The sequence below is a fragment of the Pseudophryne corroboree genome, chromosome 2 (assembly GCF_028390025.1).
Source record: "Pseudophryne corroboree isolate aPseCor3 chromosome 2, aPseCor3.hap2, whole genome shotgun sequence".
NCBI lineage: Eukaryota > Metazoa > Chordata > Amphibia > Anura > Myobatrachidae > Pseudophryne > Pseudophryne corroboree.
This window is the reverse complement of record NC_086445.1, coordinates 43,613,110-43,626,298: the sequence shown is the minus strand read 5'-3', so window position 1 is coordinate 43,626,298 and position 13,189 is coordinate 43,613,110.

The following is a 13,189-nucleotide window of genomic DNA, read 5'->3' as shown; positions in this document are numbered from 1 at the left end:
ACTCAGCCTCTCGCTAGAAAAATGAAAAGACTCAAGCTGGCAAAAGCACAGCAAAGAACTGTGCGTTCTTCGGAATCCCAAATCCACAAGGAGAGTCCAATTGTGTCGGTTGCGATGCCTGACCTTCCCAACACTGGACGTGAAGAGCATGCGCCTTCCACCATTTGCACGCCCCCTGCAAGTGCTGGAAGGAGCACCCGCAGTCCAGTTCCTGATAGTCAGATTGAAGATGTCAGTGTTGAAGTACACCAGGATGAGGAGGATATGGGTGTTGCTGGCGCTGGGGAGGAAATTGACCAGGAGGATTCTGATGGTGAGGTGGTTTGTTTAAGTCAGGCACCCGGGGAGACACCTGTTGTCCGTGGGAGGAATATGGCTATTGACATGCCTGGTGAAAATACCAAAAAAATCAGCTCTTCGGTGTGGAAGTATTTCACCAGAAATGCGGACAACATTTGTCAAGCCGTGTGTTGCCTATGTCAAGCTGTAATAAGTAGGGGTAAGGACGTTAACCACCTCGGAACATCCTCCCTTATACGTCACCTGCAGCGCATTCATCATAAGTCAGTGACAAGTTCAAAAACTTTGGGCGACAGCGGAAGCAGTCCACTGACCAGTAAATCCCTTCCTCTTGTAACCAAGCTCACGCAAACCACCCCACCAACTCCCTCAGTGTCAATTTCCTCCTTCCCCAGGAATGCCAATAGTCCTGCAGGCCATGTCACGGGCAATTCTGACGAGTCCTCTCCTGCCTGGGATTCCTCCGATGCATCCTTGCGTGTAACGCCTACTGCTGCTGGCGCTGCTGTTGTTGCTGCTGGGAGTCGATGGTCATCCCAGAGGGGAAGTCGTAAGACCACTTTTACTACTTCCACCAAGCAATTGACTGTCCAACAGTCCTTTGCGAGGAAGATGAAATATCACAGCAGTCATCCTGCTGCAAAGCGGATAACTGAGGCCTTGGCATCCTGGGCGGTGAGAAACGTGGTTCCGGTATCCATCATTACTGCAGAGCCAACTAGAGACTTGTTGGAGGTACTGTGTCCCCGGTACCAAATACCATCTAGGTTCCATTTCTCTAGGCAGGCGATACCGAAAATGTACACAGACCTCAGAAAAAGACTCACCAGTGTCCTAAAAAATGCAGTTGTACCCAATGTCCACTTAACCACGGACATGTGGACAAGTGGAGCAGGGCAGGCTCAGGACTATATGACTGTGACAGCCCACTGGGTAGATGTATGGACTCCCACCGCAAGAACAGCAGCGGCGGCACCAGTAGCAGCATCTCGCAAACGCCAACTCTTTCCTAGGCAGGCTACGCTTTGTATCACCGCTTTCCAGAATACGCACACAGCTGAAAACCTCTTACGGCAACTGAGGAAGATCATCGCGGAATGGCTTACCCCAATTGGACTCTCCTGTGGATTTGTGGCATCGGACAACGCCAGCAATATTGTGTGTGCATTAAATCTGGGCAAATTCCAGCACGTCCCATGTTTTGCACATACCTTGAATTTGGTGGTGCAGAATTATTTAAAAAACGACAGGGGCGTGCAAGAGATGCTGTCGGTGGCCAGAAGAATTGCGGGCCACTTTCGGCGTACAGGCACCACGTACAGAAGAATGGAGCACCACCAAAAACGCCTGAACCTGCCCTGCCATCATCTGAAGCAAGAAGTGGTAACGAGGTGGAATTCAACCCTCTATATGCTTCAGAGGTTGGAGGAGCAGCAAAAGGCCATTCAAGCCTATACAACTGAGCACGATATAGGAGGTGGAATGCACCTGTCTCAAGCGCAGTGGAGAATGATTTCAACGTTGTGCAAGGTTCTGCAACCTTCTGAACTTGCCACACGTGAAGTCAGTTCAGACACTGCCAGCCTGAGTCAGGTCATTCCCCTCATCAGGCTTTTGCAGAAGAAGCTGGAGACATTGAAGGAGGAGCTAACACAGAGCGATTCCGCTAGGCATGTGGGACTTGTGGATGGAGCCCTTAATTCGCTTAACAAGGATTCACGGGTGGTCAATCTGTTGAAATCAGAGCACTACATTTTGGCCACCGTGCTCGATCCTAGATTTAAAACCTACCTTGGATCTCTCTTTCCGGCAGACACAAGTCTGCTGGGGTTCAAAGAACTGCTGGTGAGAAAATTGTCAAGTCAAGCGGAACGCGACCTGTCAACATCTCCTCCTTCACATTCTCCCGCAACTGGGGGTGCGAGGAAAAGGCTACGAATTCCGAGCCCACCCGCTGGCGGTGATGCAGGGCAGTCTGGAGCGACTGCTGATGCTGACATCTGGTCCGGACTGAAGGACCTGACAACGATTACGGACATGTCGTCTACTGTCACTGCATATGATTCTGTCCCCATTGAAAGAATGGTGGAGGATTATATGAGTGACCGCATCCAAGTAGGCACGTCAGACAGTCCGTACTTATACTGGCAGGAAAAAGAGGCAATTTGGAGGCCCTTGCACAAACTGGCTTTATTCTACCTAAGTTGCCCTCCCACAAGTGTGTACTCCGAAAGAGTGTTTAGTGCCGCCGCTCACCTTGTCAGCAATCGGCGTACGAGGTTACATCCAGAAAATGTGGAGAAGATGATGTTCATTAAAATGAATTATAATCAATTCCTCCGTGGAGACATTGACCAGCAGCAATTGCCTCCACAAAGTACACAGGGAGCTGAGATGGTGGATTCCAGTGGGGATGAATTGATAATCTGTGAGGAGGGGGATGTACACGGTGATATATCGGAGGATGATGATGAGGTGGACATCTTGCCTCTGTAGAGCCAGTTTGAGCAAGGAGAGATTAATTGCTTCTTTTTTGGTGGGGGTCCAAACCAACCCGTCATTTCAGTCACAGTCATGTGGCAGACCCTGTCACTGAAATGATGGGTTGGTTAAAGTGTGCATGTCCTGTTTATACAACATAAGGGTGGGTGGGAGGGCCCAAGGACAATTCCATCTTGCACCTCTTTTTTCTTTCATTTTTCTTTGCGTCATGTGCTGTTTGGGGAGTGTTTTTTGGAAGGGCCATCCTGCGTGACACTGCAGTGCCACTCCTAGAAGGGCCAGGTGTTTGTGTCGGCCACTTTGGTCGCTTATCTTAGTCACACAGCTACCTCATTGCGCCTCTTTTTTTCTTTGCGTCATGTGCTGTTTGGGGAGTAGTTTTTTGAAGGGCCAGCCTGCGCGACACTGCAGTGCCACTCCTAGATGGGCCAGGTGTTTGTGTCGGCCACTTGGGTCGCTTATCTTAGTCACACAGCTACCTCATTGCGCCTTTTTTTTTTCTTTGCGTCATGTGCTGTTTGGGGAGTATTTTTTGGAAGGGACATCCTGCCTGACACTGCAGTGCCACTCCTAGATGGGCCAGGTGTTTGTGTCGGCCACTTGGGTCGCTGAGCTTAGTCATCCAGCGACCTCGGTGCAAATTTTAGGACTAAAAATAATATTGTGAGGTGTGAGGTGTTCAGAATAGACTGAAAATGAGTGGAAATTATGGTTATTGAGGTTAATAATACTATGGGATCAAAATGACCCCCAAATTCAATGATTTAAGCTGTTTTTTAGGTTTTTTTGAAAAAAACACCCGAATCCAAAACACACCCGAATCCGACAAAAAAATTCGGTGAGGTTTTGCCAAAACGCGTTCGAACCCAAAACACGGCCGCGGAACCGAACCCAAAACCAAAACACAAAACCCGAAGAATTTCCGGTGCTCATCACTAATAAATATCAGGACTTTAAGGACAGTCCTAAAGTATATATATTTTCACTTGTGAAGAGTCTGCCCTGGCATCTCCCCGGTCAGTACCAAGCTTGCTCTGACTCTACCCATAGCTGAGGTGTGCTCACAATTGAAATGCTCCTCAGAAGTATATCTCGTATTTCCTTCTCTGCATTCAAACCCCAGCCCAGCATTCCATCCCCGTCCCTGGCTGGGCTCTATTTCAAGATTGGCAAAGGCAGCATTTGCAATGGGTTATTTAAATGCCACTTCCTGTCAGGGGCGTTGGCGGAGCAGTTGCAGCTCACGCCTGGGCACCAGGGCTGGTAGGAGGCGCCATCTGGGGCACTTTTTTTTGTGAACACAACTCCGAAGAAGGAAATTAGCCCTAGTAGTTCCCAATCAGAAACAATCACATGACTCCCTGCTGATGTGTCATGTGACTGTATGGAGGCTACAGAAGTTCCAGGTCCTTTGTGGCAGACAGCATTGTAGGAAGGAAATAAGGCCAGTAGAAGTCTTATAGAAGACTAATCTGCTGTGGGCGGAAAGGTTGGTTTGTTTGGGGGGCATACTGTTGTGCTGGGAGAGCATGTTAGTGTGCAAAGGGGGTATGTTGGTGGGCTGGGGGCATGTTAGTGTGCCAGGATGGCATTTTTGTGTGCAGGAGTAGTATATTGGTGTGCACCGTGAGTATGTTGGTGAGTAGAGGGAGTATGTTGGTGAGCAGAGGGAGTATGTGGGTGAGTAGAGGGAGTATGTTGGTGTGTAGTGGGAGTATGTGGGTCTGTAGAGGGAGTATGTTGGTGAGCAGAGGGAGTATGTGGGTGTGTAGAGGGAGTATGTTGGTGAGCAGAGGGAGTATGTGGGTGAGTATGTTGGTGTGCAGGGGAAATATGTTGGTGTGCAGTGGGAGTATGTTGATAAGTAGGGGGAATATGTTGGTGCGCAGAGGGAGTATGTGTGTGTGTAGAGGGAGTATGTGGGTGAGCAGAGGGAGTATGTTGGTGAGCAGTGGGTGTATGTTGATAAGTAGAGTGAGTATGTTGGTGAGTAGAGGATGTATGTGGGTGAGTAGATGGAGTATGATGGTGAGAAGAGGGAGTATGTTGGTGAGCAGTGGGAGTATGTTGATAAGTAGAGTGAGTATGTTGATAAGTAGAGTGAGTATGTTGGTGAGTAGAGGGAGTACGTTGTGAGTAGAGGGAGTATGTTGGTGAGTAGAGGGAGTATGTGGGTGAGTAGAGGGAGTATGTTGGTAAGTAGAGAGAGTATGTTGGTGAGCAGTGGGAGTATGTTGGTGAGCAGAGGGAGTATGTGGGTGAGCAGAGGGCGTATGTGGGTGAGTAGAGGGAGAATGTTGGTGAGTAGAGGGAGTATGTGGGTGAGTAGAGGGAGTATGTTGGTGAGTAGAGAGAGTATGTTGGTGAGCAGTGGGAGTATGTTGGTGAGCAGAGGGAGTATGTTGGTGAGCAGAAGGAGTATGTTGATAAGTAGAGTGAGTATGTGGGTGAGTAGAGGGAGTATGTCGGTGAGTAGAGGGAGCATGTGGTTGAGCAGAGGGAGTATGTTGGCGAGCAGAGGGAGTATGTTGATAAGTAGAGGGAGTATGTTGGTGTGCAGGAGAAATATGTTGGTGAGCAGAGGGAGTATGTGGGTGTATAGAGGGAGTATGTTGGTGAGCAGTGGGAGTATGTTGCTGCACAGAGAGAGTATGTTTGTGAGTAGAGAGAGTATGTGGGTGAGCAGAGGGAGTATGTGGGTGAGCAGAGGGAGTATGTTGGTGAGCGGAAGGAGTGTGTTGGTGAGCAAAGGGAGTATGTTGGTGAGTAGATGGAGTATGCGGGTGAGTAGAGGGAGTATGTGGGTGAGTAGAGGGAGTATGTTGATAAGTAGAGGGAGTATGTTGGTGAGCAGAGGGAGTATGTTGGTGCACAAAGGGAGTATGTGGGTGTGTAGAGGAAGTATGTTGGTGAGCAGAGAGAGTATGTTGGTAAGTACAGGGAGTATGTGGGTGAGCAGAGGGAGTATGTTTGTGAGCAGAGGGAGTATGTTGGTGAGCAGAGGGAGTGTGTTGGTGAGTAGACGGAGTATGTTGGTGAGTAGAGGGAGTACTATATGTTGGTGAGCAGAGGTAGTATGTTGGTGAGCAGAGGGCATATGTGGGTGAGCAGAGGGAGTATGTGGGTGAACAGAGGGAGTATGTGGGTGAGTAGAGGAAGTATGTGGGTGAGCAGAGGGTGTATGTGGGTGAGTAGAGGGAGTATGTTAGTGAGCAGAGGAAGTATGTTGGTGAGCAGAGGGAGTATGTGGGTGAGTAGAGGGAGTACTGTATGTGGGTGAGTAGAGGGAGTATGTTGGTGAGTAGAGGGAGTATGTGGGTGAGTAGAGGGAGTATGTTGATAAGTAGAGGGAGTATGTTGGTGAGCAAAGGGAGTATGTTGCTGCACAGAGGGAGTATGTGGGTGAGTAGAGGGAGTATGTTGGTGAGCAGAGGGAGTATGTGGGTGAGTAGAGGGAGTATGTTGGTGAGCAGAGGTAGTATGTTGGTGAGTAGAGGGAGTATGTGGGTGAACAGAGGGAGCATGTGGGTGAGCAGAGGGAGTATGTTGGTGAGCAGAGGGAGTATGTGGGTGAGTAGAGGAAGTACTGTATATTGGTGAGCAGAGGGAGTATGTTGGTGAGCAGAGGGAGTATGTTGGTGAGCAGAGGCAGTATGCGGGTGAATAGAGGGAGTATGTGGGTGAGTAGAGGGAGTACGTTGGTGAGTAGAGGAAGTATGTTGGTGAGCAGAGGGAGTATGTGGTTGAGTAGAGGGAGTATGTGGGTGAGCAGAGGGAGTATGTGGGTGAGCAGAGGGAGTATGTGGGTGAGCAGAGGGTGGGTGAGTAGAGGGAGTATGTGGATGAGCAGCGTGAGTATGTGGGTGAGCAGAGGGAGTACGTTGGTGAGCAGAGGGAGTATGTTGGTGTGCAGGGGAAATATGTTGGTGAGCAGAGGGAGTATGTTGGTAAGTAGGGGGAGTATGTTGGTGAGCAGATGGAGTATGTTGGTGTGCAGAGGGAGTATGTGGGTAAGTAGGGGGAGCATGTGGATGAGTAGAGGGAGTATGTTGGTGAGCAGAGGGAGTATGTTGGTGAGCAGAGAGAGTATGTGGGTGAGCAGAGGGAGTACGTGGGTGAGCAGAGGGAGTATGTGGGTGAATAGAGGGAGTTTGTGGGTGAGTAGAGAGAGTATGTGGGTGAGCAGAGGGTGTATGTGGGTGAGTAGAGGGAGTAGGTTGGTGAGCAGAGGAAGTATGTTGGTGAGCAGAGGTTGTATGTGTGTGAGTAGAGGGAGTATGTGTGTGAGTAGATGAATTACTGTATGTGGGTGAGTAGAGGGAGTATGTTGGTGAGTAGATGGAGTATGTGGGTGAGTAGAGGGAGTATGTGGGTGAGTAGAGGGAGTATGTTGATAAGTAGAGGGAGTATGTTGGTGAGCAGAGGGAGTATGTTGGTGCACAGAGGGAGTATGTGGGTGTGTAGAGGGAGTATGTGGATGAGTAGAGGGAGTATGTTGGTGAGCAGAGGGAGTATGTTGGTGCACAGAGGGAGTATGTGGGTGAGTAGAGGGAGTATGTTGGTGAGCAGAGGGAGTATGTTGGCGAGTAGAGGGAGTATGTGGGTGAGCAGAGGGAGCATGTGGGTGAGCAGAGGGAGTATGTGGGTGAGTAGAGGGAGCAAGTGGGTGAGCAGAGGGAGCATGTTGGTGAGCAGAGGCAGTATGCGGGTGAATAGAGAGAGTATGTGGGTGAGTAGAGGGAGTATGTTGGTGAGCAGAGGGAGTATGTGGGTGAGCAGAGGGAGTATGTGGGTGAGCAGAGGGAGTATGTGGGTGAGCAGAGGGTGGGTGAGTAGAGGGAGTATGTGGGTGAGCAGCGGGAGAATGTGGGTGAGCAGAGGGAGTGTGTTGGTGAGTAGAGGGAGTATGTTGGTGTGCAGGGGAAATATGTTGGTGAGCAGAGGGAATATGTTGGTAAGTAGGGGGAGTATTTTGGTGAGCAGATGGAGTATGTTGGTGTGCAGAGGGAGTATGTGGGTGAGTAGAGGGAGCATGTGGGTGAGCAGAGGGAGTATGTTGGTGAGCAGAGGGAGTATGTTGGTGAGCAGAGGCAGTATGCGGGTGAATAGAGGGAGTATGTGGGTGAGTAGAGGGAGTATGTGGGTGAGTAGAGGAAGTATGTTGGTGAGCAGAGGGAGTATGTTGGTGAGTAGAGGGAGTATGTGTGTGAGCAGAGGGAGTATGTGGGTGAGCAGAGGGAGTATGTGGGTGAGCAGAGGGTGGGTGATTAGAGGGAGTATGTGGGTGACCAGAGGGAGTATGTGGGTGAGCAGAGAGAGTATGTTGGTGAGCAGAGGGTGGGTGAGTAGAGGGAGTATGTTGGTGAGCAGAGGGAGTATGTGGGTGAGCAGAGGGAGCATGTGGGTGAGCAGAGTATGTTGGTGAGTAGAGGGAGTATGTGGGTGAGTAGAGGGAGTATGTTGGTGAGCAGAGGGAGTATGTGGGTGAGCAGAGGGAGTATGTTGGTGAGCAGAGGGAGTATGCGGGTGAGCAGAGGGAGTATGTGGGTGAGCAGAGGGAGTATGTGGGTGAGCAGAGGGAGTATGTGGGTGAGCAGAGGGAGAATGTGGGTGAGTAGAGAGAGCATGTGGGTGAGTAGAGGGAGTATGTGGGTGAGTAGGGGGAGTATGTTGGTGAGCAGGGGGAGTTTGTTGGTGAGCAGGGGGAGTTTGTTGGTGAGCAGAGGGAGTTTGTTGGTGAGCAGAGGGAGTTTGTTGGTGAGCAGAGGGAGTATGTTGGTGAGCAGAGGGAGTATGTGGGTGAGCAGGGGGAGTATGTTGGTAAGTAGAGGGGTATGTTGGTGTGCAGGAGAGCATGTGTGTGGGCTGGGAGCATGGTGATGTACACTGAGGGCATGATGTTGTGCAGGAGTATATTGATGTGCAGCAAGAGTGTGTTGGTGTGCAAAGGGAGCATGTTGGTGTGCAGGAGGAGTATACTGGTATGCAGGAGGAGTATGTTGGTGTGCAGGGGGGCATGCTGTTGTGCAGGAGGAGAATGTTGGTGAGTATGGGGAGTATGCTGTTGTGCAGGGAGGCATGTTGTGTCGCAGGAGGAGTATGTTGGTGAGCAGTGGGAGTATGCTGGTGTGTAGGGGGAGTATGTTGGTGAGCAAGTGGAATATGTTGGTGTGCAAGAGAAGTATTATGGTGTACAGTGTGAGTATGCTGTTATGCAGGGGGGGGGCGTGTTGTGTCACAGAAGAAGTATGTTGGTGAGCAGTGGGAGTATGTTGGAGTGTAGGGGGAGTATGTTGGTGTGCAAGAGAAGTATTCTGGTGTACAGTGTGAGTATGATGGTGTGCAGGGGGCATGTTAGTGTGCAAGAGAAGTATATTGTTGTGCAGGGGGAGTATGTAGTGTGCAGATGGAGTATGTTGATGTGCAACAGAAGTATTATGGTGTCCATTATGTTGGTGTGCAGGGGGTCATGTTGGTGTGCAGGGGGAGTGATAGTGAGAGGAGAATTGCAGTGGGTGAGGTAAGGGGTCACTGAATGTTGGTGAGTGAGGGGTATTTCTATGGGTGAGGTCAAACATTAAATTTGATTGGTTATGCTTTACTTTACATGCTTAGTAAAATTATACCTGCTGCACGTTATAGAGAGCAGTAGCTAAGGCGGTATGATATGTGACACCACCATGGTGCAGAAATCAATACATAACGGCATAGTGGCTAGCATTACTGCTTCACTGTACTAAGGTTTTGAGTTAAGTTCCTAATACCCATGTGTGGAGTTTGCATGTTTTCCCTATGTCAGCATTGGCGTAGGGACTGATTGAATATTCTCTATAAAGGGCAGCGTAATATGCGTGCTATATATATGCCAAACTAACGCAAATGTCAAGACAACATACTAATTTAAGTTAATTGTTGTCTATGACTGTCTTATCATCCTACATGACTGTCTCATCATTCTATATGGCTGTCTAATGTTCTGCTAAATGACACATTCACACATCTTGGGGTTTTTCTTCGTTCTAACTTGTACCATGCAGCAAAATAAAAAGAGGCATATTGTACATCATAATTAGTGGATGTCAAGGGTGGGGAAATAAACTATAAATGACATTCCCGGGGTGGATATAAATTCCAGTAATGATTTAGAGGAACCAGTTGCTGCTGTCACGGCAGCTGTTCACAGTGTTACCACTTCTTCTGAATTATTGCAAGCGCTATGCAGCAGGTCTCTGGGATGAGGACATGCTATGGGAGCCGGTGCTATGGGAAGGACGCTAACCCTGACACATTGTGCTCATAGGACAGAGCCTGCAGCCGCCCGTTACTGTTACTATGGTATCCGTTCACATGGTCGACCATGTTATGGTCGACAGTCATTAGGTCGACCACTATTGGTCGACATTGACATGGTCGACATTGACACATGGTCGACACATGAAAATGGTCGACACATGAAAAGGTCGACATGAGTTTTTTTTACTTTTTTTTCTTTTGGGGAACTTTTCCATACTTTACGATCCACGTGGACTACGATTGGAACGGTAATCTGTGCCGAGCGAAGCGGTAGCGGAGCGAAGGCACCATGCCCGAAGCATGGCGAGCGAAGCGGTGCACTAATTGGGGTTCCCAGTCACTTTACGCAAAAAACGACACCAAAAAAAGTAAAAAAACTCATGTCGACCTTTTCATGTGTCGACCATTTTCATGTGTCGACCATGTGTCCATGTCGACCATGTCAATGTCGACCAATAGTGGTCGACCTAATGACTGTCGACCATAACATGGTCGACCATTCATACCGGAACCTAACTGTCCACGCCCCTTCTCCATGAAGCCACTCCCCTATTTTTTTAGCCGTGGGCGCCACAAGGTCTAGATCCGGCCCTATCTGGTGGGTTAGTTCATGTTGGAGGGTCTAATAGCAAAATTGCCCAGTTTCTGAGAGATTCTCTATCCAATGGTCAAGCTGTGCTCTCAGTAGTTGTGCCCCCTGTAGCTGTGCCCAAAGTAGTATTGCCCCCAGTACTGTGCCCAGGATTGGACTGGCCCACAAGGGTACAGGGGAAACCACCGGTGGGCCCTACTGCCTGGGTGCCCACCCCCTCCTCTAGGGATCAGGTTCCAGACTGTGCTGTTACTAATCTAGTACATTATCTTGCATGCACTACAGTATTTACTGTATATATTTATCTAGGGGACCAACACTTGCAAAATGGTTAGGAAAACCAATGTGGTGGCTGGGCACACCCCCTCTAGAGACTTGCCACACCCCTAAACATGGACCCCTACCACTGCATTCCCCCGGTGGGCCCTGCATGCCCCAGTTCGACACTGACTGTGCCCCCTGTAGAGTTGTGCCCCCAGTAGTATTGTCCCCAGTACTGTGCCCCCTAGTTGCGCCTCTTACAAAAAAAATAAAAAAATACTCACAATCCCTGCTCCTGCTTCCCAACCGCTGCTGCCCTCCGTCTCCGGCCGCCGGCGCCGCTCCTCTCCCATAGCACCGCATAGACACTAGAGATCAATTATGACCTCTAGCGTCTATGTGCCGCTTCCACAATGCAGTGCGGTGCGCGATGACTTCATCCGGAAGGCGGCGCCACGGGCAACAATCCTGCTTGCCCATAGCAAGATCTGCTACTGCCACCAGACACTAAATGTTCTGCTCCACCTTCATCTATGATTGCAGACACCTGTGTAGAATTGAATAACTGATGAGACGGATGGTTTTAACACAGGTGACTACAATCATAATAACTGATGTCCAAGAGCAGAGCGTTCTGTACCTGGTGGAAGCAGGGCCGGATTAAGCCTAGGGGAAAGGGACCGGGGCACTTAAGACAAGGGGACCCTCCCTCCCAGCCGTGGTGGAGCTACCAGCGATGCAGCCGGTGTATTACAGCAGGGTCCGCGGAAATAAAGGGGCCGACTGATGGATATATTAGCGGTATTGTTTTGTATTTTGAGCTGTAAAAGGCAAATGTAAAGCACTTTGATTCCTATTAGGAGAAAAGTGCTATATATATATATAAATAACATTATTATTATTACTACTAATAATGAGTCATTACAGTTAGGGATGTGCACCTGAAATTTTTCGGGTTTTGTGTTTTGGTTTTGGGTTCGGTTCCGTGGCCGTGTTTTGGGTTCGAACGCGTTTTGGCAAAACCTCACCGAATTTTTTTTGTCGGATTCGGGTGTGTTTTGGATTCGGGTGTTTTTTACAAAAAACCCTAAAAAACTGCTTAAATCATAGAATTTGGGGGTCATTTTGATCCCATAGTATTATTAACCTCAATAACCATAATTTCCACTCATTTTCAGTCTATTCTGAACACCTCACAATATTATTTTTAGTCCTAAAATTTGCACCGAGGTCGCTGGATGGCTAAGCTAAGCGACACAAGTGGCCGACACAAACACCTGGCCCATCTAGGAGTGGCACTGCAGTGTCAGGCAGGATGGCCCTTCCAAAAAATACTCCCCAAACAGCACATGGCGCAAAGAAAAAAAGAGGCGCAATGAGGTAGCTGTGTGAGTAAGCTAAGCGACCCTAGTGGCCGACACAAACACCTGGCCCATCTAGGAGTGGCACTGCAGTGTCAGGCAGGATGGTCCTTCCAAAAAATACTCCCCAAACAGCACATGACGCAAAGAAGAAAAAAAAGAGGCGCAATGAGGTAGCTGTGTGAGTAAGATAAGCGACCCAAGTGGCCGACACAAACACCTGGCCCATCTAAGAGTGGCACTGCAGTGTCAGGCAGGATGACCCTTCCAAAAGCTACTCCCCAAACAGCACATGACGCAAAGAAGAAAAAAAAGAGGCGCAATGAGGTAGCTGTGTAAGATAAGCGACCCAAGTGGCCGACACAAACACCTGGCCCATCTAGGAGTGGCACTGCAGTGTCAGGCAGGATGGCCCTTCCAAAAAATACTCCCCAAACAGCACATGACGCAAAGAAGAAAAAAAAGAGGCGCAATGAGGTAGCTGTGTGAGTAAGATAAGCGACCCAAGTGGCCGACACAAACACCTGGCCCATCTAGGAGTGGCACTGCAGTGTCAGGCAGGATGGCCCTTCTAAAAAATACTCCCCAAACAGCACATGACGCAAAGAAAAATGAAAGAAAAAAGAGGTGCAAGATGGAATTGTCCTTGGGCCCTCCCACCCACCCTTATCTTGTATAAACAGGACATGCACACTTTAACCAACCCATCATTTCAGCGACAGGGTCTGCCACACGACTGTGACTGAAATGACTGGTTGGTTTGGGCCCCCACCAAAAAAGAAGCAATCAATCTCTCCTTGCACAAACTGGCTCTACAGAGGCAAGATGTCCACCTCATCATCATCGTCCGATTCATCACCCCTTTCACTGTGTACATCCC